Source organism: Panthera onca, chromosome C1, assembly GCF_046562875.1.
Source record: "Panthera onca isolate mPanOnc1 chromosome C1, mPanOnc1 haplotype 2, whole genome shotgun sequence".
Taxonomy (NCBI): domain Eukaryota; kingdom Metazoa; phylum Chordata; class Mammalia; order Carnivora; family Felidae; genus Panthera; species Panthera onca.
This window is the reverse complement of record NC_138346.1, coordinates 390,655-412,137: the sequence shown is the minus strand read 5'-3', so window position 1 is coordinate 412,137 and position 21,483 is coordinate 390,655.

The window sequence follows — 21,483 nt, the reverse complement described above, 5'->3', positions numbered from 1 at the left end:
GGGGGAGGGCAGGGGTCCCCAGGAGCGTCAGCAGTTCCTGGGACGAGTGGTCAGGGGTTCCTGGGAGGAGGGGATTAGAGGTCCCTGGGAAGGAAGAGGGCAAGGGTCCCTGGGAGTAGAGGGCAGGGGTCCCGGGAGGGAGGAAGGGCAGGGTCCCGGGAGGGAGGAAGGGCAGTGGTCCCGGGAGGGAGGAGGGGCAGGGTCCCTGGAGGGAGGAGGGGCAGGGTCCCGAGAAGGAGGAGGGGCAGGGTCCCGGGAGGGAGGAGGGGCAGGGTCCCTGGAGGGAGGAGGGGCAGGGGTCCCTGGAGGGAGGAGGGGCAGGGGTCCCGGGAGGGAGGAAGGGCAGGGTCCCGGGAGGGAGGAAGGGCAGGGGTCCCGGGAGGGAGGAGGGGCAGGGGTCCCGGGAGGGAGGAGGGGCAGGGTCCCGAGAAAGAGGAGGGGCAGGGGTCCCTGGAGGGAGGAGGGGCAGGGTCCCTGGAGGGAGGAGGGGCAGGGTCCCTGGAGGGAGGAGGGGCAGGGTCCCGAGAAGGAGGAGGGGCAGGGGTCCCGGGAGGGAGGAGGGGCAGGGTCCCTGGAGGGAGGAGGGGCAGGGGTCCCGGGAGGGAGGAGGGGCAGGGTCCCGGGAGGGAGGAGGGGCAGGGGTCCCGGGAGGGAGGAGGGGCAGGGTCCCTGGAGGGAGGAGGGGCAGGGTCCCTGGAGGGAGGAGGGGCAGGGTCCCGGGAGGGAGGAGGGGCAGGGTCCCGGGAGGGAGGAGGGGCAGGGTCCCTGGAGGGAGGAGGGGCAGGGTCCCGAGAAGGAGGAGGGGCAGGGTCCCTGGAGGGAGGAGGGGCAGGGTCCCTGGAGGGAGGAGGGGCAGGGTCCCTGGAGGGAGGAGGGGCAGGGTCCCTGGAGGGAGGAGGGGCAGGGTCCCGAGAAGGAGGAGGGGCAGGGTCCCGGGAGGGAGGAGGGGCAGGGTCCCTGGAGGGAGGAGGGGCAGGGTCCCGGGAGGGAGGAAGGGCAGGGGGCCCGGGAGGGAGGAAGGGCAGGGGGCCCTGGAGGGAGGAGGGGCAGGGGTCCCGAGAAGGAGGAGGGGCAGGGGTCCCGAGAAGGAGGAGGGGCAGGGTCCCGGGAGGGAGGAGGGGCAGGGTCCCTGGAGGGAGGAGGGGCAGGGGTCCCGGGAGGGAGGAAGGGCAGGGTCCCGGGAGGGAGGAAGGGCAGGGGGCCCTGGAGGGAGGAAGGGCAGGGTCCCTGGAGGGAGGAGAGGCAGGGGTCCCGGGAGGGAGGAAAGGCAGGGGTCCCGGGAGGGAGGAAGGGCAGGGGGCCCTGGAGGGAGGAGGGGCAGGGGGCCCTGGAGGGAAGAGGGGCAGGGTCCCTGGAGGGAAGAGGGGCAGGGGTCCCGGGAGGGAGGAGGGGCAGGGTCCCTGGAGGGAGGAGGGGCAGGGTCCCGGGAGGGAGGAGGGGCAGGGTCCCGAGAAGGAGGAGGGGCAGGGTCCCGGGAGGGAGGAGGGGCAGGGTCCCTGGAGGGAGGAGGGGCAGGGTCCCGAGAAGGAGGAGGGGCAGGGTCCCGGGAGGGAGGAGGGGCAGGGGTCCCGGGAGGGAGGAAGGGCAGGGTCCCGGGAGGGAGGAGGGGCAGGGGGCCCTGGAGGGAGGAGGGGCAGGGTCCCTGGAGGGAGGAGGGGCAGGGGTCCCGGGAGGGAGGAGGGGCAGGGTCCCTGGAGGGAGGAGGGGCAGGGGGCCCTGGAGGGAGGAGGGGCAGGGTCCCTGGAGGGAGGAGGGGCAGGGTCCCAGGAGGGAGGAGGGGCAGGGTCCCGGGAGGGAGGAAGGGCAGTGGTCCCGGGAGGGAGGAGGGGCAGGGGGCCCTGGAGGGAGGAGGGGCAGGGTCCCAGGAGGGAGCCTGCCTTCTGGGTTTGTGATCTTGCTGATGCTCAGCTCCCAGGAGGTCTCTGGTCTCAGGACGAGGTGGCCTTGGAGTGTGGCCGTGATGAGCTGATTCGTGGCGGACAAGCCGGTACCATTGGTTGCCCGGCGGACTTAGTGTCCTGGGCTGCGGAGCAGACGGTCCCCGGTTACAGCACTGCCCCCGAGGCCACCCAGGCCGGCCTGGCACAGACCACCTCACTGGACTTCCAGAAGGGGTAACCCTTGGTCTGAAATCGCCCTGACTTGGGGCCGAATGTGCCAGAACATGGCAAAGAAGTCAGTCCTGCTATTTGAGAGAAAGTGGTCCAGGCAGGCTGACTGATGTCACTTGCAGCCAATCCTTTTGGCTCCTGCTCTCAGGTCAGCCGTGAGGGCACACAGGACACAGCCTGGGTCCTCCGGGCTTCTCTGAACGAGGGTACATCCCCAGCCTGCAGCTGCCTGAGCCCCACACAGCCCTGGGAACGTCCCGGCTGTCGGAGCTCGGGGACATGAGGCCCTGCATCCCCACTCACGTCTCGGGACAGGCCCTCCCTTTACTGCGTGACTTGCACCCTGATGGGGAAGAGACGTACCAGCGTCTTCCCAGTTGGGGGAAAGCGAAGGGCTCGTGTGCCCCCGGCACGTCACCCCCTTCGGCGGGCACGGTGCCGTACCACGTGGCGGCTGCCGCCGTGACCGTCCAGCCGTGGACGCAGGTACAGTGGCCGTGGGGCCGCGCGGACCGTCAGGAGGGGTGTTGTGAGCACTTTAATGCTTTTCTCGAGGCTTCCCTACAGATGCAAAAAGTCAGCCGTGGGGGCCCTCTCTGATGTTCCGGAAACCTACGACGCGCGGTTTACCGGAAGGGCTGCGACCAGCCGCGCCGGCAGCCGGGAGTCGTGCTGAGCCCACGCACCTGAGCGCACCCACCCCCGGCGGTCCGCGGGGGGCAGCGCGCCTGCTCTTGCCTCTGGGCACAGGAACCCCCCCGTGGCCCCCCTCGGAGGCGCGTTCGTTCACATCAGTACAAGCGGGAGGCCGAGCCCTTGCTGCCCTCCCCTGCGCTCCCCTGCAGGGCTCCCGAGGAGGCTCGGCCCTGCCGACCCTCGTGGGGGAGAGACAGACAGACAGACAGACAGCGGGAAATCCAGAAAGCAGGTGGAGGACCCGGAGCGAACACAGACCCCGGAGCCGGACGCAGGATGAACTCAACACCAGCTGGGTCTGCACCCAGGGCGTCGCCACCAGAAACCCGCCTGGAAACAGTCACCACGAAGTTGAATTCTCGTGTGCGCCCCAACCCCCCTCCCTGGTGCTCACGTATTAGGGGCCCCCAGATGCCGCCCTGCCTCCCGCCAGCGAGCTCGCCCGGCACATCAGAGCTTACTTTGCAGGTGACTCTCGGCCCAGTCACTGGGCGTCCTGGGGTGTCTTCTCCGGGGTGGGCGCCCTCTGTCTCTCCAGAGCTCACCGGCTGGTCTCGCCCATCACTCACTTATATGGGCTTCGTGACGCGCACTTGGCCTCAGGTCAGTTGCTGGGACAGCGAGCTGTCTTCTGTCTGGCTGCAGATCCCGAGACGTAATTTGGCTCCTGGCACGTAGCTGTTGGCGCACACGTGTCCCTCGGTCCTCCGTCCAGAAATGTGGAGTCTGCTGGCCTCGCTCCCTGCCTCCCTGCCGGATGGCGTTACTAGCGGCCGACAGCTTGGTTTTCTTGAGACGCTGCTCCCGAGGAGCCCGGGGGGTTGACAGGGAGCCGGAGGGCAAGCAGACAGTGGCACCCAGGTGTCGCCGTCCCCCGAGAGTGTGGGCTGCCTGGGCATCGCGCAGGGTCATGGGCCTGGTGTGCGGAGTGGTGGCCTTTGCGGTATTTTTTGTTTATTTTTTAAAGTTTATTTATTTATTCTGAGAGAGACCAAGAGAGACAGCGTGGGAGGGGCAGAGAGAGAGGGAGAGACAGAATCCCAAGCAGGCTCTGCACCGTCAGCACAGGGCCCGACGCGGGGCTCGATCTCACGATCCCGGAGTCGTGACCTGAGCTGAAATCAAGAGTCCGATGCTTAACCGACTGAGCCACCCAGACGCTCTGCCTTTGCATTTACTTTGATTTGTATTTATTTAGTTTTACTGGATCCTCATGTGCATTTATGTTACAAGCTAACTTTATTATTATTTTATTTTTTAATATAATTTGTTGTCGAGTTGGCTAACATACAGCGTGTACATGGTGCTCTTGGCTTCGGGAGTAGATCCCCGTGGTTCATCGCTTACATACAACACCCAGCGCTCATCCCAAGAGGTGCCTCCTCAATGCCCCTCACCCCTTTGCCCTCCCTCCGCTCCCCCATCAGCCCTCAGTGTGTTCTCTGTATTTTAGAGTCTCTTGTGTTTTGCTTTCCCTTTCTGTTGGTAACTATTTCCTCCTTCCCCTCCCCCATGGTCTTCTGTTCCATTTCCCAGGATCCGCATATGAGTGAAAGTATCTGTCCTTCTCTGGCCGACTTATTTCACTCAGCATAATCATACCCTCCAGTTCCATCCACGTTGCTGCAAATGGCAGGGTTTCATTCTCTCTCGTTGCCAAGTAGTGTTCCGTGGTGTATACAAACCACATCTTCTTTATCCATTCGTCAGGTGATGGACATTTGGGCTCTTTCTGTGACTTGGCTGTTTCACCTTTGCGTTTATGTATGTAATGTAGTGTTTATTCTGGCCCCAGAGAGGACCTAGTTTGGAAACGGAGCAAAGGGGTGATACGGACCCACAGAGGGCGAGAGTTCTTCACTAGGGACTGAGAAGGGGATCACGTGGAGAATGAGGGACTGGTGCCGTGCTGAGCAAGCGGGCTGCCTCAGGAAGACACGAGACCCGTGGGCGCTGGTGAAGGGAGCCCCCGTCAGCGGGGGCCTGCGTTCTTCCCTCAGAAAGGCAGGGAAAGCCCTGGACCCGGGTGTTTCCTGCCCTTCCCACTAGTACACAGGGCAGCAGTGATTCAGAGGGGGCTCCCGGCTGATGGTCAAGTGGTTAGAACCGGCCAGTGCAGTAGTCCCTTCGACGTCCCCTCGGGCCCTGACCAGGGCCTGGAGCAGAGCGCACGTGCACGACCCATCGACTCTGCGGGATGAAGGCCCCTGTGTCAGCCGGGGGAGGGGGGCCGGCTGGCCACCCATCCCCGCGGTGACTCTAGCTGACGAAGCACCAAGCCCCCGGGACGGAGGGGCCTGCCTTCCCCGGGGACGGCAGACACTGAGAGCTGTCGACTGGCTCAGGAACCGACCGGAAACTCCACACCTGTGTGTGGACCCCGGCTGTGTACCTGACACAGACCCATGCATCCTGGAATGTTCTAGTTTAAACAGAGGATTTCCTTCTGAGGCTCTTGCTCCCAGGTGGTACCTGGTTTGAACAGAGAACAAGAAAAGGCAAATAGGCACCTCGAGGACCAAAGTTCTTCACTGCAGGAGAGAACGGGCTCCAGTGAGAACCCAGTGCCTTCTCCACCTCTGATCTGGGAGGGGGTGGTAAAAGCACCCCAGGAGACTGGCTACACCTGAGAGCGGAATTCTGCAGGACGTCTGTGTCCTTCCCTTCAGGGAATCCATGCAGCACACGTTTGTGTTTAACACGCTGCGAGATAGACACTGGACGCCGACCAGGACACTTGCGATAGGGCACCGGTCGCGCTTCGTGTTGTTCCGGCCCCGTTTTTCTTCCCGGAACCGCACCCGGGCCTTTCTGAGCCGACACACCGTCAGCCCGTCATCAGGACACTTGCAGGAGTCCACTGGGCGGCCACGCCGTGGGGGGCCGTGCGTGTGTGCGGTGTGGGTGTGTATGGGGTGTGTGTGTGAGGTGTGTGTGGTGCGTGCGTGTGTGTGCATATGTGTGTGCGCACGTGTGGTGTGCGTGTGCATTTGTTTACAGCCTTTGCTGATCTACTTAGTTGTAGATATATATTTTGCGTATATACACACATGTATTTTTGCACAATCATAGGTAGAAAGTTACTGAAAACCGATATAAAAAACTGTCCCAGAAAGACCAGGACAGAAATAGGCAACTTTCTGGACGTAAGATGGTTACAAGTATGCCTTTTTTTTTCTCTTTTAAAAAAGCTCCTCACACTGTTTTACACAAGATTCTGTAAGAAGCCTTTTTGTGTGTGCTGACTTTATATATACTACAGATATTGTTTAAAAATAAGATACAGCAGCATCTGTAACAAGATAGCTACACGTACAAATGCAGACATAGGTACCTAATCAACTCTGTGTGTGCATATAATTATCTCAAACGTCCATCCATCTCTTTGTAATGCATCTCATTTAAAAATCATACATGGAGGAGGGCGCCTGGGGGCTCAGTTGGGTCAGCGTCCGACTTTGGCTCAGGTCATGATCTCACAGTCTGTGAGTTCGAGCCCTGCGTTGGTCTCTGTGCTGACAGCTCAGAGCCTTGAGCTGCTTCGGGTTCTGTGTCTCCCTCTCTCTGCCCCTCCCCTGCTCTCACGCTCTGTCTCTTTCTCAAAAATAAATAAACATTAAAAAAAATTTAAAAAATCATACACATGACAGTAAGAATATACCCGTGTGTTGTTCTCTCCCTGGACGGCCATCCTCACAGCTCCTGTGTGACCCAGGGTCAGGTTTAATATCCGTTTAAGGGACAGTCAGAGTGCCCTCCGTTTAAGGGACAGTCAGAGTGCCCTCCTCTTAAGGGACAGAGTGTCCTCTGTTTAAGGGACAGAGTGCCCTCTGTTTAAGGGACAGTCAGATTGTCCTCGTTTAAAGGACAGAGTGCCCTCCGTTTAAGGGACGGTCAGGGTGCCCTCCGTTTAAGGGACAGAGTGTCCTTTCTGAAGAAATCAGCTGAGCTGTTCTGTATGCCCCCAAGTGGTCCACATGTTCAGGACGAAGGGTTCCCACAAGGTTGTTTTTCATATTCTCGTGAATAGGCTGGTTTTAAAAAATTCAAGTTGCGTGCGTGTCCGACGTGGAGGTGGGGAGCTTTCCTTCGGGTCCTGTGTCCTGCAGTGGCCGGCGCCTTCGCACAGCAGCGCCTGGCTTCTTGGGGACGCTGGGCGGGAGGCTGGCCCCAGGACGGTATCGGGACGTACGGCCACCCAGCCCGACACACGCAGAACACGGACGCACGGAGAGGCAGACGCCGCTCAGGCGCACGGGGTGACAGACACGGACGGGGACCCAGCCCGGTTTGGAGCATCACTAAATAGCAGGAGCGGGGACAGGGCTTGAGAGGACGAGGGACCGACCAGGAGTGCCTGGGCCACGACCGTGTTCTTGTAAAGCGAGCGGCGGTGGGAGCCCTCACCGGTGCCTCCGTCTGCGCTGAGCCTGCGAGGGCGGGAAGGCCCCAGTGTCCCGGGCCGGGTGCTCGTCGTGGAGGAGACGCAGGGGACACGGAGGTGCCCGTCCGAGGTTAAAAGCAGACGAGCGTGAGCCTCCCTTGTTTTAACGAGGATGTGGTGGGATCTACGCAGCCATGGTCTCCACACGGTGCACGCAGGCGCCAAGGTCAAGGTCGAGGTCAGCAGGGGCAGTTTCTTTCTCTTTTTTTTAGCGTGTTGTGAAGCGTTTGTGTGGAGCGTGTATTATTTGCGTCATCGGAGGCCAGAGCTACGGGGAGGCTTTGGGGAGAACACGTTCTGCCCCAGGCGGACGCCTTAGCTTCCCTTGCTTCTTCCCTGACCTTCCCAAGTGCAGCATACGGCTCAGGATGACCCAGAGGTCCAGTCTGTGACATGTTGAATAGACCTTCCCTGCAAACCCGCCCCGCCCCCCCGTCAGATGAGGGCGTCAAGTTAAAACAAGATGCACTTTTCGGCTGTAGGGAGGCAGGGGCAGAGACGGTCGGCCAGTGATGGATTCGGAAAAAACTTGCAAAACGAATGCCAGGAACGTGGCGGATGTCCACAACACGCAAAGAGCGTTCGCAGGAAAATAAGGTGAAATCCACTTGCACACAAAGGAGGAAAGGACGGGAGGCTCACAGAGGGGCCAGGCGATGGCGGACGAGCGCCAGAGACAGGGCCCTGGGCACTCCCGGCAACCGTGAGGACCAGGCCTCCGCGAGCTGCCGTCCTGGGAAGCTGGGCGACACTCAGGACGGTCAACGAATGGCAGCGACGCAGCGCTTTGTTAGGAGAAAGGCCTCTCGCCCCAAACGTTCCGGAGTGTTTGTGGTCGGCGAAGGCACCGGACGTGGTGGCCTGTGGGGCAGGGGGCCCTGTGGCTGCCGGCTCACGTCCACAAAGACTCACGTCTCCTCTTGGTTCTGGAACCTCCGCCAACAGATGGTGGTAGGGGGCCTGGAAACAGCTGTGTCCCCCACCCCCTCAGGCCCTCCCTCACAGCCGGGAGCCTCAGCCGCGTCATCTGCTGTGTTTGCATCAGCGACCCCCGCCTGGACGGAGGGTCCCAGGACCCCAGCCAGCCACCCTCCCTGGTGAATCAGCAAATGCAGGAAAATACATAAAACAGAGGGCTCTCAAAGGGAAGCCACTGTTGGTCAGAAAGTCATCTGGGAAGAAGTGCCTTGGACAGTGGGGTGTGGTCACCAGCAGACAGAGTCCCAGGGTGGGGCGGGGTGCCTGTCCATCCCTGAGTGCTGTCCCCTTACAGGTGCCATTTTTTGGGCTCAGGCTGTGGTTTCTTAAGGGACCAATGGCAGGCGTCCTTGTTCAGAGCGTCCCGACTTTGGGCAGGCATACGGGTCCTTCGTGGCCCCCTATTTGAAGCAGCAAACTGTCCCTCTGACCCCACCCCACTGTCCCACTGGAGCGCAGCTCCCAGGGGCCGGGGTTTTCCTGTTCATCAGAGTGGCCTCCAGGCTGCCACAGTCATTGGTCATCGAATGAATGAGTGTGCAGACATATTTGCTCCCATGGAAGCAAATCTCCAAGTTGTGGGGGCGCGTGGTGGGGAGAGAAATCCCAGGAGGCCCCATGGAGGAGGCGGCATCCACAGTGAGCTTGACAGACAAGGGGGATTTCAGGGGTGGAAGGAGGAGGACAAGGCGGGGGAATCTGGGGGAGGGCCTGAGAAGGAAGGGTGGTGGAAGGTGGGCAGGACGCCCCCTTTACTGACCTGGCTCAGTGTTGGGAGTGCTGGCGGCCAACGGAGACCCAGCCGTGTGGAAAGGGGCAGTGGACGGTCAGCCCAGGCTCGCTGCTCTGGGGACCCCTTGGCCACAGAAGTCCCAAGTCTGGATGTTTTAGGTGATGTGCCCGGATATTCAGTATAGACTATATGACTTAAGTCTGAGCCAGCCAGCCGCACGGGGGACACAGCAGGCCTGGGGAGCTCCAGGTGCCAGGCTCCTGAACTTCTCAGGGCTTTGCGGAGAGGTGAGGGGACAAAACCCCTGCCTGGAGATGCTCACAGACGAAGAGCCCACGAGTGCCTCCCCTCCAGCTGTGCTGGGCTGGGCAGTTGGCGGATTATGTGGCCTTGAGCGGGAAAGTGAGTTTTTATTATCAATTTCCTGACCAGAACCACCTGAAAGGGATTTTTTCCTAAATGCTTTATTTTTTCTAGGCCATTATGAATGCAGTTTAGCAAGAACTTACGGCTGCACGGTGGCCCAGCATGTGCCCGGGGACCCCATGAGCGCCACCCAGCCCCCTCCTGTCTTCTCATTCCTTGCCTCCGGGCAGCTTTCACGGTCTGAGGTGCTGGTCTGCGAGACCCTCCTTCTGGAGTCTTCTCTGGGTGGACTCTGAGCACCCCCCCCCCCCACCAGGCGCAGGGACTGTCCTCAGCTTGGTGTAAGTGGCCAAGGTCAGGGGTCAGCTCCCAGGGGACACGGTCAGGGGTCAGCCCCCGGGGGACACGGTCAGGGGTCAGCCCCCGGGGGACACGGTCAGGGGTCAGCACACAGGCACATGATCAGAGGTCAGCCCCCGGCGGGACATGGTCAGGGGTCAGCCCCCGGGGGACACGGTCAGGGGTCAGCACACAGGCACATGATCAGAGGTCAGCCCCCGGCGGGACATGGTCAGGGGTCAGCCCCCGGGGGACATGGTCAGGGGTCAGCACACAGGCACATGATCAGAGGTCAGCCCCCGGCGGGACATGGTCAGGGGTCAGCCCCCAGGGGACACGGTCAGGGGTCAGCCCCCGGGGGACACGGTCAGGGGTCAGCACACAGGCACATGATCAGAGGTCAGCCCCCGGCGGGACATGGTCAGGGGTCAGCCCCCGGGGGACACGGTCAGGGGTCAGCACACAGGCACATGATCAGAGGTCAGCCCCCGGCGGGACATGGTCAGGGGTCAGCCCCCAGGGGACACGGTCAGGGGTCAGCCCCCGGGGAACACGGTCAGGGGTCAGCACACAGGCACATGATCAGAGGTCAGCCCCCGGCGGGACATGGTCAGGGGTCAGCCCCCAGGGGACATGGTCAGGGGTCAGCCCCCGGGGGACACGGTCAGGGGTCAGCACACAGGCACATGATCAGAGGTCAGCCCCCGGCGGGACACGGTCTGGGGTCAGCCCCCAGGGGACACGGTCAGGGGTCAGCACACAGGCACATGATCAGAGGTCAGCCCCCGGCGGGACATGGTCAGGGGTCAGCCCCCAGGGGATACGGTCAGGGGTCAGCCCCCGGGGGACACGGTAAGGGGTCAGCCCCCGGGGGACACGGTCAGGGGTCAGCCCCTGGGGGACACGGTCAGGGGTCAGCCCCCAGGGGACACGGTCAGGGGTCAGCCCCCGGGGGACACGGTAAGGGGTCAGCCCCCGGGGGACACGGTCAGGGGTCAGCACACAGGCACATGATCAGAGGTCAGCCCCCGGTGGGACATGGTCAGGGGTCAGCCCCCAGGGGACACGGTCAGGGGTCAGCTCCCGGGGGACACGGTCAGGGGTCAGCCCCCAGGGGACACGGTCAGGGGTCAGCCCCGGGGGACACGGTCAGGGGTCAGCCCCGGGGGACACGGTCAGGGGTCAGCCCCGGGGGACACGGTCAGGGGTCAGCCCCCAGGGGACACGGTCAGGGGTCAGCCCCCAGGGGACACGGTCAGGGGTCAGCCCCGGGGGACACGGTCAGGGGTCAGCCCCCGGGGGACACGGTCAGGGGTCAGCCCCCGGGGGACACGGTAAGGGGTCAGCCCCCGGGGTCACGGTCAGGGGTCAGCCCCCGGGGGACACGGTAAGGGGTCAGCCCCCAGGGGACACGGTCAGGGGTCAGCACACAGGCACATGATCAGAGGTCAGCCCCCGGCGGGACATGGTCAGGGGTCAGCCCCCGGGGGACACGGTCAGGGGTCAGCACACAGGCACATGATCAGAGGTCAGCCCCCGGCGGGACACGGTCAGGGGTCAGCCCCCAGGGGACACGGTCAGGGGTCAGCACACAGGCACATGATCAGAGGTCAGCCCCCGGCGGGACATGGTCAGGGGTCAGTCCCCAGGGGACACGGTCAGGGGTCAGCACACAGGCACATGATCAGAGGTCAGCCCCCGGCGGGACACGGTCAGGGGTCAGCCCCCGGGGGACACGGTCAGGGGTCAGCACACAGGCACATGATCAGAGGTCAGCCCCCGGTGGGACATGGTCAGGGGTCAGCCCCCAGGGGACACGGTCAGGGGTCAGCTCCCGGGGGACACGGTCAGGGGTCAGCCCCCAGGGGACACGGTCAGGGGTCAGCCCCCAGGGGACACGGTCAGGGGTCAGCCCCGGGGGACACGGTCAGGGGTCAGCCCCGGGGGACATGGTCAGGGGTCAGCCCCCAGGGGACACGGTCAGGGGTCAGCCCCCAGGGGACACGGTCAGGGGTCAGCCCCGGGGGACACAGTCAGGGGTCAGCCCCCGGGGGACACGGTCAGGGGTCAGCACACAGGCACATGATCAGAGGTCAGCCCCCGGCGGGACATGGTCAGGGGTCAGCCCCCAGGGGATACGGTCAGGGGTCAGCCCCCGGGGGACACGGTCAGGGGTCAGCCCCCAGGGGACATGGTCAGGGGTCAGCCCCCGGGGGACACGTTGCTCTGTCTGAACGGCCAGCTTGTTTCCTCACTCCACGGACCACTGGCCTCGTTACAGCACTGAACGTGTGCTGAGTGTGGGCCATCCTCAACCCAAGAAGAAGAAGGGGGTGTGTGTCTGTGTGCGTGTGCACACGTGTGTGTTTATCTGTAACTGAAAGTGGGGCCAGGAGCCTCACTCTTGAACGTACAGGGTCACACGTCCATTTAGGGATCTTCTTTCTGTATTTTTCATCTTTTCTTGGACCAGAGCTGGCATCCAGAGGCTCCCTCCGGTGTGGCCCAGGTCCTGCTTACTGTCGCCCTGACCCCGGGCGCCAGAGGCCCTTGTTCCGCAGGCCCGGAGCTCCCCAAAGTCTTACCGAGAAGCGCGGGTTTGCCTGATGTCAGTTTCTCTTTAAATCTAGTTATGATCCCCCACACTTATTCGTCCTCCCAAATTTCGCTGCGGGAGCCCGCCGGGGCGGAACTCATCCGCACCAACATCATGCCAGCGGCCTGGGTCTTCTGTGGGGCGCCTGTGTTCAGACTCCCGTTTCCCTCCCTGGAGTAGGGGGGCAGTCACGGCCAGCACAGGGCTGTTGGGGCCACACCCTGAAATCCTCAGGGGTGGGGACCGCGGTCAGGCCCTCCTCACTTCCCGAGCGTCCTGCCTCCCCATAGACGGACCGGGAGGCGGGTCTGGGGACAAGGGGACAGGACGGTAAGGACCGCGGGTTCAGATGAAAGGCAGATACAGACTAAGTGTCCCGCAGGCATTTCTGTACCGCGGGGGAAGGACAGGCACCCGCCGCCGGGGTGCCTGGGACAGAAGCTCCCTCACGGCCTCACAGGGAGCCCGGCCTGCTCACACCTGCTTTCGGGATTCTGGGGTCCTGACCCTGAGAGAATGAACTTCTGGTGTTTTCCGCCGCCCGTTTGTAACCACAGGAAAACCGCTCAGCCCCGGCGAGGCCTCCTGTCTGTCAGTGGGTCTGCAGGACGTGAGCGGCTCGTCCCAGCCCCCAGCCCACACCGGAGGCTTCCTGCTCTCTCTGAGGGTAGTCAGGGCCCACGTAAATAGACAGAATCCGTCCCAGGTGCCTGTGATGCTGTGATGCCCCCCAGGGGGGGCCACCCGAGGGCCACCTTCCAGACGCCGTGGGGCCGCCTGCACAGGGCAGAGGGCAGGGGAGGGGCTGGAGAGGGAGAGGGGTCCAGATTCGGGCTGAGCTCTTGGGGCTGGGTGAAGGCCGGTGTCCTCCATAGAGGGAGGGCCGGCAGGGGGCCCCTGGGGGGTGGAGAGCAGGGCCCAGGCAGACACCCGAGGACAGTGGCTCTCCCCGAAGCTCGGGCTGTGCCCGGGGCCAGGGGGTCAGGGCGGCCGGACAGGCGGGGTGTCGAACACAGGAGTGGCCTGGGCCGGGGCTGACGGGCGTGTGGGGCGCTCACGCGGCGTCTCAGGGTCCCTCGGAGGCCGTCTGTCTGTGCTCCATCTCCGGAGGGCTCCACGCTGATGCAGATGCCCAGCTGGGCACTGACTTTCTCCCCACAGCACCGGTCGTGGGTTCGAGGACATGATGTGCCTGGGAGAGTTTTCAAGACGGAACCGGTGCAGGAGGCATTTCATCATGAGGGGAACTTACCTGGGAGCATATGCTCACCTTCCGGCCAAGCCCCTGCTGATTCCTGCTGGGAATGCTGGGCCCACCCGCCTTCTCCTCCGGGACCCCACGCATGGGGCCGAGACCCCCCCACCCCCGTGTCCACCACTCTGCCGGCTGTCTGTGCCCCGGGACAGTGTGTGAGCCGTGCGTTCTGGCGTGCCCCTCCTCCTTCTCCGACTCCAACCACTGGGCCAGCACTTTCGCTGGGGGTGGCTTCTGATGACTCACCGTGCAGCTCACTGCCTGTCTCTTCCGTCACCTGCGACACCCCCCCCCCCCCCCAACCCCAGTGGATCCTGGCGTCTGGGTCCTACTTGATCGCTGCCTGTACTTTTCACTGCCGCTGACTTTCCTTTCTTCTCATTCGGGACGAGCCCTGGGCCAGGGGTGGGCTCCCCTCGCTCCTTTGCTGAGGGTGACGGCTGGCGGTTCCCCTTCCTGCGGCCTCCGGGATCACAGCCCGGCGGGCGGACCGTGTGTGGAGACAGGCACCACGTGGCCTGCCCTGAGTGTCGGGGTTTTGTTGACTCAGGTGAGTTCTGTCTCCCTGTCATCCCCATCGTGTGTTTGGGGGCCGCGGCAGATTCGCGGCCCCCTCTCTGGCTCCTCTTTCTGGGACCCCCCACCGCTCGGCCCCCCAACCCTTCTCTGGTTCTTCACACCAGCTGGATGTGGGTTTTCTACCAAGGACTTTGTCTCCCCGTGCGGGGCCGGCTGCTCTCAGGCACAATGCCCTGAAAAAGAGAAAACACACCCACATATGCCTTCTGCCAGTACCACCGCCTTGTCAGTTCCTGTCTGCTTTTGGCAGTTTTCCAGTACTTTCCGATAGCTACTTTATTTTGTTTTATTTTATTTTATTTTATTTAAAAAAAAATTTTTTTTTTAACGTTTATTTATTTTTGAGACAGAGAGAGAGCATGAACAGGGGAGGGGCAGAGAGAGAGGGAGACACAGAATCTGAAACAGGCTCCAGGCTCTGAGCGGTCAGCACAGAGCCCGACGCGGGGCTCGAACTCACGGACCGTGAGATCATGACCTGAGCCGAAGTCGGATGCTTAACCGACCAAGCCACCCAGGCGCCCCTATTTTATTTTATTTTTAATGTTTATTTATTTTTGAGAGAGAGAGAGAGAGAGAGCAGGGGAGGGGCAGAGAGAGAGGGAGACACAGCATCCGAAGCAGCTCCAGGCTCCGAGCAGCCAGCACAGAGTCCAATGTGGGGCTCGAACCCACAAACTGGGGGATCATGACCTGAGCCAAAGTCGGACGCTTAACTGACTGAACTACCTAGGCAGCCCTTTGGTAGTTCCTTTAACTCTGCCCAGCGGATGTGGGAGGGAGGGCGCTCAGCTGTGACAGGCAGCGGGCCCCCAGGACACCCCTTCTGGCCCCGCTCTCGCTGGGTGACCGTGAGGGACCCCTGCCCTCTGGGTTCTGTCACAAAATCTGACCGGGACTCCTGGCCGGTGCTGCCCCGGGAATGCAGCGCTTGGAACCTGGTGGCATTCCTGGCCTCAGTTTCCCCATCTGTGCAACGCACAGGAGGCAGGAGGGGGCTCCGCGTGTGGTGATGCTGGAGTTTATTGCTCTGATCATGATCCTTTGTCTGGAAGTGTCTGCGGCTGGGCGGCCACCGTATTCGATAAAGGACCCACCTCTGCTCTTGTGGAAACCCCACCAACATGCTGTAACAGGCTTTGATGCTGACATCATCCTACAAAATCTGCGTTTCAGGCTGGTCCGCCATCCGCTCCAAACTGCTGCCCGTTTCTGCCTTTATTTTCCCTTTACCCCCTGTTTTCATATATCAGGTTTTTGTTCTGATTCAGCGTAAATATTTCAAGGCACCCCCTCCAAAGCAGTTAGTGGCTATAAGTACAGCCACCAACGACTTTCTGGGGGAAGAAATAGAAATGCTACTTGCTACGACTCAGGCTGTAGAGAAACTGGAACGTTCCGCAGAGCTAGGTGATGTCAGTTGTCCAGGGAGCCGGGGCAGGCTCGCTGCAGAAGCACATAAGTGGTTCCTTCCCGCGGACGCCGTCTCCACGCGGCAATGCGCTTGCAGGGAGGGGCGCGTGGCGGGCTGGCGCTCACGCTGTGAGGGTGGGAAGCATTGCTGAAGGGACAGACCCCACGGACTCGCGACCGCCGGCTGCCGCGGACAGGTGAGCAGCCCGGCACCAAGGTTGAACAGCGCCCGAAGTGCAGGCGAGCCGGATGGGAGACGACGTCCCACGCCGCCGGCTGCAAGGCCCCCCCACCCCCGCGCAGGACGCACGAGACCTGGAGCAAATCAAGCAGACGACGCGGATGGACAAGCGGGCACAGGGCAGAGCGCTCGCCTCATGCCGACTCGGCCACGGCCGGACCCCATGACCCGCGAGCCGGCACGTGGTGAATGGGGAGCAGCGGGGAACGTGGAGTGTTGGCGGGAGGCCGCCTCCGGCACCGGTGACCAGCTCGGCGCCTGGAGCACAGCCCCGTGAACCGTGGACGGGAATCACACGTGTGCACGGCCTGCCCCGCGATGCCCCTGCTCAGGCGCCCCCCACCCCCACCCTCCTAACCCCCAGAGTGATGGCAGGTGCAGGTGGGGCCCCTGGGATGGGGTTAGAGCCCTTCTAGGGGCCCCACAGAGCTCCCTCACCCCGTCCCCGCCAGGAGGGCGCAGCGAGAAGCCGGTGGCTGTAGACTGCACGCGGGCCCTCGCCAGAAGGCAGCCCTGTGGGTACCTAGATCGTGGGCGGCCAGCCCCAGAACCCTGAGCAGTAGATGTGTGTTGTTTAAACCCCTCCCACCCCCACTGGTGAGGACGTGATGGTAAGCCCTCCCAGACTCAGCCCTGGAACCAGCTGGCAAGGTTCCACACTGAACGTCACGGAGCCAGAATGTATGAGCCAGGATGTTATTTATGGCTTCAGATCATCACCAAGATCAACACACGGCCAGACTCCCTGACCCCTGAAAATACATCCTCAGATGTCCCAACCTCAGAACGGGAAGTGCTGGTGTCACTGTATTTCCAAATTACCACATTGCTGGAATCAAAGAAATACAGAGTCTGTTTAGAATGGAATAGAAGTCAGGATAATAAGTCACAGAAAACCGACTCAAAAGAAAATCAAGTGATAAAGAATTTGTTAGGTCACCAAGCTGAAAAGTCTAGGTAGGCATGGGCTGCCTTCAGGAACGGCTGGATCCAGGGGCTCAATGCCATGGACAGCAGCTTTCTTCTTTCTGGTCTGTTGGTTCTGCCTCTTTCGGTGACCATTCTCAGACATTTTTGGCTCTCAGCCAACCTCTCCTTGTCCAGACCCAGCAGAGAAGAGAGCTGTTGTGTCCCAGCAGACCCAGATGGGTCTTGCTGCCCAGCTGTCTCACCAGGAGCACACCACTGGCAGGGGAGAAGTGCGTCCCTAGCTGGCAGCCAGAAAAAACGGGGCTTGGATATTGGGGGGCAAACCACAAGGCCCCCCCACCCCGTGAGGGGTGGATTTTGAAAACCCAGGTCCACTCCCCTGGGTCACTCAACCTCTCCACTTGCCCGTAGTTACCAGGGCTGCCTAGAGCAGGGGCGCTTCTGTCCCAGGTGGTCACCCCATGCCTGGCCCACCCAGCCCTTGGCAGACAGTGACTGTTGGACGGGTGGACTGGCCCGACAAATCGTAGGTCTGAAAGGCACATCTCTCTCTCTACTGGAAAGGTCGTGTGGCATCCCAGAGGGAGTGAGCCTGGAGTCAGGTCCCCGCACTGAAGATGTGCTTCCGGGGGTTTGAGGAGCATTTGCTGCTCAGAAACCGTGAAGCTGACCCTTGCTTTGTCCTGATTCCGCAGATCTTAGCAGGACATGCTGGTGGGACGTGCTGTCCTTGTCCTTCCCGCGGGGCGGAACGCAGCGCAGATCCACAGACGTGCCTCCTGTGGCCAGACCACTGACGTCCGTCCCCTGAGAGGGCTGTGATCCAGGGAAAGAGACCGGCCAATGGGAGCCGGTGCATCAGGCCGCTGAGAGCTTCTGTTAAGATGTTGAGAAAGCACTGACAACATCAAAACAAATCTTCTGGGTGTCTAAGAGTCAGGCCGTGATTTTATTATTTATTACTTTAAGCAAATGCGACACAGCTGATAGTTTCAAGGGCCCATTAATCAGTGGGTGGGGGATGTTCTGAGACTCAGCAACAAGGAGTCAGGGTCCTCACACGAGGCTCCTCCATTTGGTAAGGAAATCAGGGCAGTGGGGGGGGGGTGCGGTATATCCCACTCACCCTTCGGGGTCGGTCAGCCCCAGGGGAGGCAGCTGCCCTCCGGGGCTCACAGGCCGGCCGTGTGCTCAGCCCAGTATCACTGCACAGAGGGGACAGCCACAGGCCCCAGAGCTTCCAGGCAGCAAGGGCACAAAGGGAGTCCCGGCCGCGTCCCCCTGGCACAGGAGGTGCCCTACGGGACACAGGACTTTCTGGGACTGATTTAAAGGGAATCACTGTGAGGGGCTTCTCTGACACACACGAAGACAGGGCACCTGGTGGCTGTGGAGGTTTTCCCGCCGAGATTCTTTTCATATGAAACTTAGTGAAGCGGAAACAACACACTCAGGTCAGAGCCACTGGGGGTCAGCGTGGCCGGGTGTCCGGCTCGGATGACCGTCTTCAATGTGTGTGGGGCAGGTTGGGCAAGGCTGGAGGTCACAGCAGTAAAGTTCTAGAGCGCTGTGTCCTCGGGTGATCAGTTGTTGAAGGATTCAGGCCACCACCAATCACCAGACCACATTTATGGTGTGTCCACCATATGGTGCCCCCCGTGTGACCTCCCAGAGCAGCCCTGCGGATGAGTGCACGCCCTCCATGGCCAGGAACCGAAAGGCTTGTGTGTGGGAGCAGAGCTACAGGCTGGGTGCCGGCGCGTCGATGCTGGGCTGGTGACGTACTGTGGGCGGCAAGAAGCCAGAGGGCTGAGTGGTGTTCTCATCTGGTCAGAAGTCCAGCCGTGTCCATTCTGATGAGTTTAGAGACGACAAGGACATTCTGTCAGACAGCCACCTCTGACCGGGTCTCAGCGAGAGAGAAGCAGTTGATGTTCACCAGGCATGCATCAGTCAGCTACGGCTGCGTAACAAACCACCCACAAAACTGTTCATTTCTCACAAGCCTACAGATAGTCCAGGGGGGTCTACTGGTCTGATCTGGGCTGGGCTGACCTGGAAGGGCTTGACCGTGCTTCTGAGGTCGGCAGGCAGTCGCGTGAGGGCAGGCTGGTTTGGGCTGGCCGTCCTGTGTCCTCGTCCTCAGCAGGCCAGCCTGGGATTGCTGCGAGTCGTCCCGGAGCATCCTTGTGGTGGTCACAGAAAAGCAAGCGAGAATGGGAGGACTGCTGAGGCCAGGCCCACCACGGTCTGCCGTAGGGGCCGGGAGACAGACTCCACTTCTTGACGAGGGGAGCTGAGTCGCCCTATTGTGTGTGTCGGGGGGCTGGGGCCACTGTTTCCTTCAGTCCCCAGGCCTCCTCGTAGGCCGGGCACACGGCTGCTGGATTTCTGCATCGTGTGCCGTTGGATTGCCCACCGTTTGGGAGGTGGACACAATCTGACCTCTCGGTTCTCCAGCTACTGAAGGGGAGGCAGCGAGAGTGCCAGCCACCTGCCCGAGGTCACGCGGGCAGTAACAGGGAACCAGGGCCGGTCCCACACCCCTGAGGCCACAGCTGGTCCAGGTGGCAGGAACTCTTTCACTTTCCTCCTTCTCGGGGGCCATTGCAGAGTTAGTTTCTTTTCGTCGGAGTTGTGCTGGTGACCAGGTTGATCTGGCTTCTGGAAAGGGTTTGCTGAATGACTTCAGGTGCTGCTCTGAGCTCTGGTGCCGGCCAGGGCTGCCCAAGCGGATGTAAGGTTTTGATTTCATCGCTCTGTGTCAGGATTGGAGCCCTGAGCTGTGGGGTGTAAGCACGTGTCACATATATTTTTATGGAATCCATTCTTATGGAATTTTATGGAATTCCATTTTTATGGAATTTTATCGGAAAAGAGATTCGGACTCAGTGGCAACTGTAGGTCATACGGTGAGACCCAGGTCTGGGTGTGAGGCTCCACCCCAGGTCCCATACACACAAGATGCTCATCTCTCCTCCAGCTGGGCTCCAGGGCGAACAAAATGGAGACTCTGGGGGGGAGGGGAAGGGAGGGTCAGGGGAGGGTCAGGGGAGGGGAGGGTGAGGAGGAGGGTGTGGGGAAGGGGTGGGGAGGGTGGGGGAAGAGGTGGGGAGGGAGTGGGGAGGGGAGGTTGAGAAGGAGGGTAGAGGGTGGGGGAAGAGGTGGGGGAGGTGGGGGAGGGGAGGCTGAGAAGGAGGGTAGAGGGTGGGGGAAGGGGTGGGGATGGTGGGGGAGGTGGGGGGAGGAGGGGCGGCCCCTCAAGCGTCCCTGGCCCCGTGTCCCTCATCTCTCTTCTCACTGAGGACAGCCGCGTCACCCCGCGTGTCACTTTCCCCCGTCTGGAGTGTGCCCCCCGCGCTGTCTCAGACCCTCACACACATTAGCTGCTCCGTGTTTGACGTCACCTGCTTTGGACTCTGTCAGTCACCGCTGGCTGTCCAGGCCGGTTTCAGTGTTTCGCCCTGTCCACACGTCGTACTCTTCCTGCGCCCCAGGCTGTCGTATTTATTCACTTGTCGGTTGAGCCCGGCGTGGGGGTGGGGCGGCTTGGAGGCTGTGCCGGACCCCAGGGGGAGGGGTGGGGACCTCGGCCCTGGGGGAAGAACACGGGGCTTTGGAATGACTGGTTGAGGTGCTGGCCGTCGTTCAGTGCACCCCAAGGTGAGAAAACAGTAAAACAGGGACGCCTGGAGGGGGCTCAGTCGGCTATGCGTCCGACTCTTGATTTCGGCTCAGGTCACGATCCCCGAGTCGTGGGTTTGAGCCCTGCATGGGGCTCTGCGCTGACAGTGCAGAACCTGTTTGGGATTCTCTCCCTCCCTCTCACTCTGCCCCTCCCCGGCTTGTGCTGTCTCTCTCAAAAATAAATAAATACACGTTTAAAAACCAGTAAAATAAACATGTTCTGCCTGACTCACAGGCACAGGGAAGGCAGGAGGCAGCAGGGACTGGGTGCCGGTTCTGAACCCGGCCTGTGTCTCTGGCGGAGGGGACCCTTCTGCTCCCTATGGGACCGTCTGTTAATTCAGTGACGTCCTCTTTGGCCTGGTGCAGGGCTGCCGTGTCAGACCCCGGGCCCCAGCACCTCGGAGGAGCTCTGTGTCTGACGCGCCCCTTGGGCACTTGTGGGCCCCGCTGGCGGGAAGGGCCCGTGGCCCACAGAGCGCGCTCCCACTGGCCCTCCCCGCCCTGTGCTGTGCGAACTGGCCCCCTCACAGCCATCTGCTGGCTCATTTCTGTTAGCACGGGACCGCTGCCTCTGGCCTTGTGCTCCGTGAGCCGATGTGTAAATACGAGCTTAAGGTCGTTGCCGTTTTTAGTGGTGAGGACAGAGGAGGCACTCGGGGCTCACTGACGGGCGCAGAGTCAACCCAGCGGCGTGGCTCCCCGACCACGGCTTTCCTTTAGACGACGGGTCCGGCCTCACTTCAGACGGAGATCGCTTGATTCATTGCTCCCGCCTTCCGAGCTCCACGGGGCCTGCTGGTTCCCGTTGGGGGCAGGAGATCTGTGCTCCTTGCCGGCCCAGCAGTCCCGGCCGTGACCCCCCCAGCGCTGGGGTTGCAGCCGTGATGGCGGGGGCGGGGCGGGGGGGACCCTGGTGTGCATGAGTCGCAGACGTCAGGACTATGTTTCCTTTCTGTTTTCCTCTCTCTTGTGAAAAACAAGGCAATAGGCCCGGAAGCCCCTCATCACCGTTCAGTCTCGGCCCCCTTGTAGCTGGCCTCTTAGCCCAGTCGAGCAGGAACGCCCTGATCAGTGCCCCTCGGCTCCTCTGCCTGCCGGGGCTCTGCCGTCCC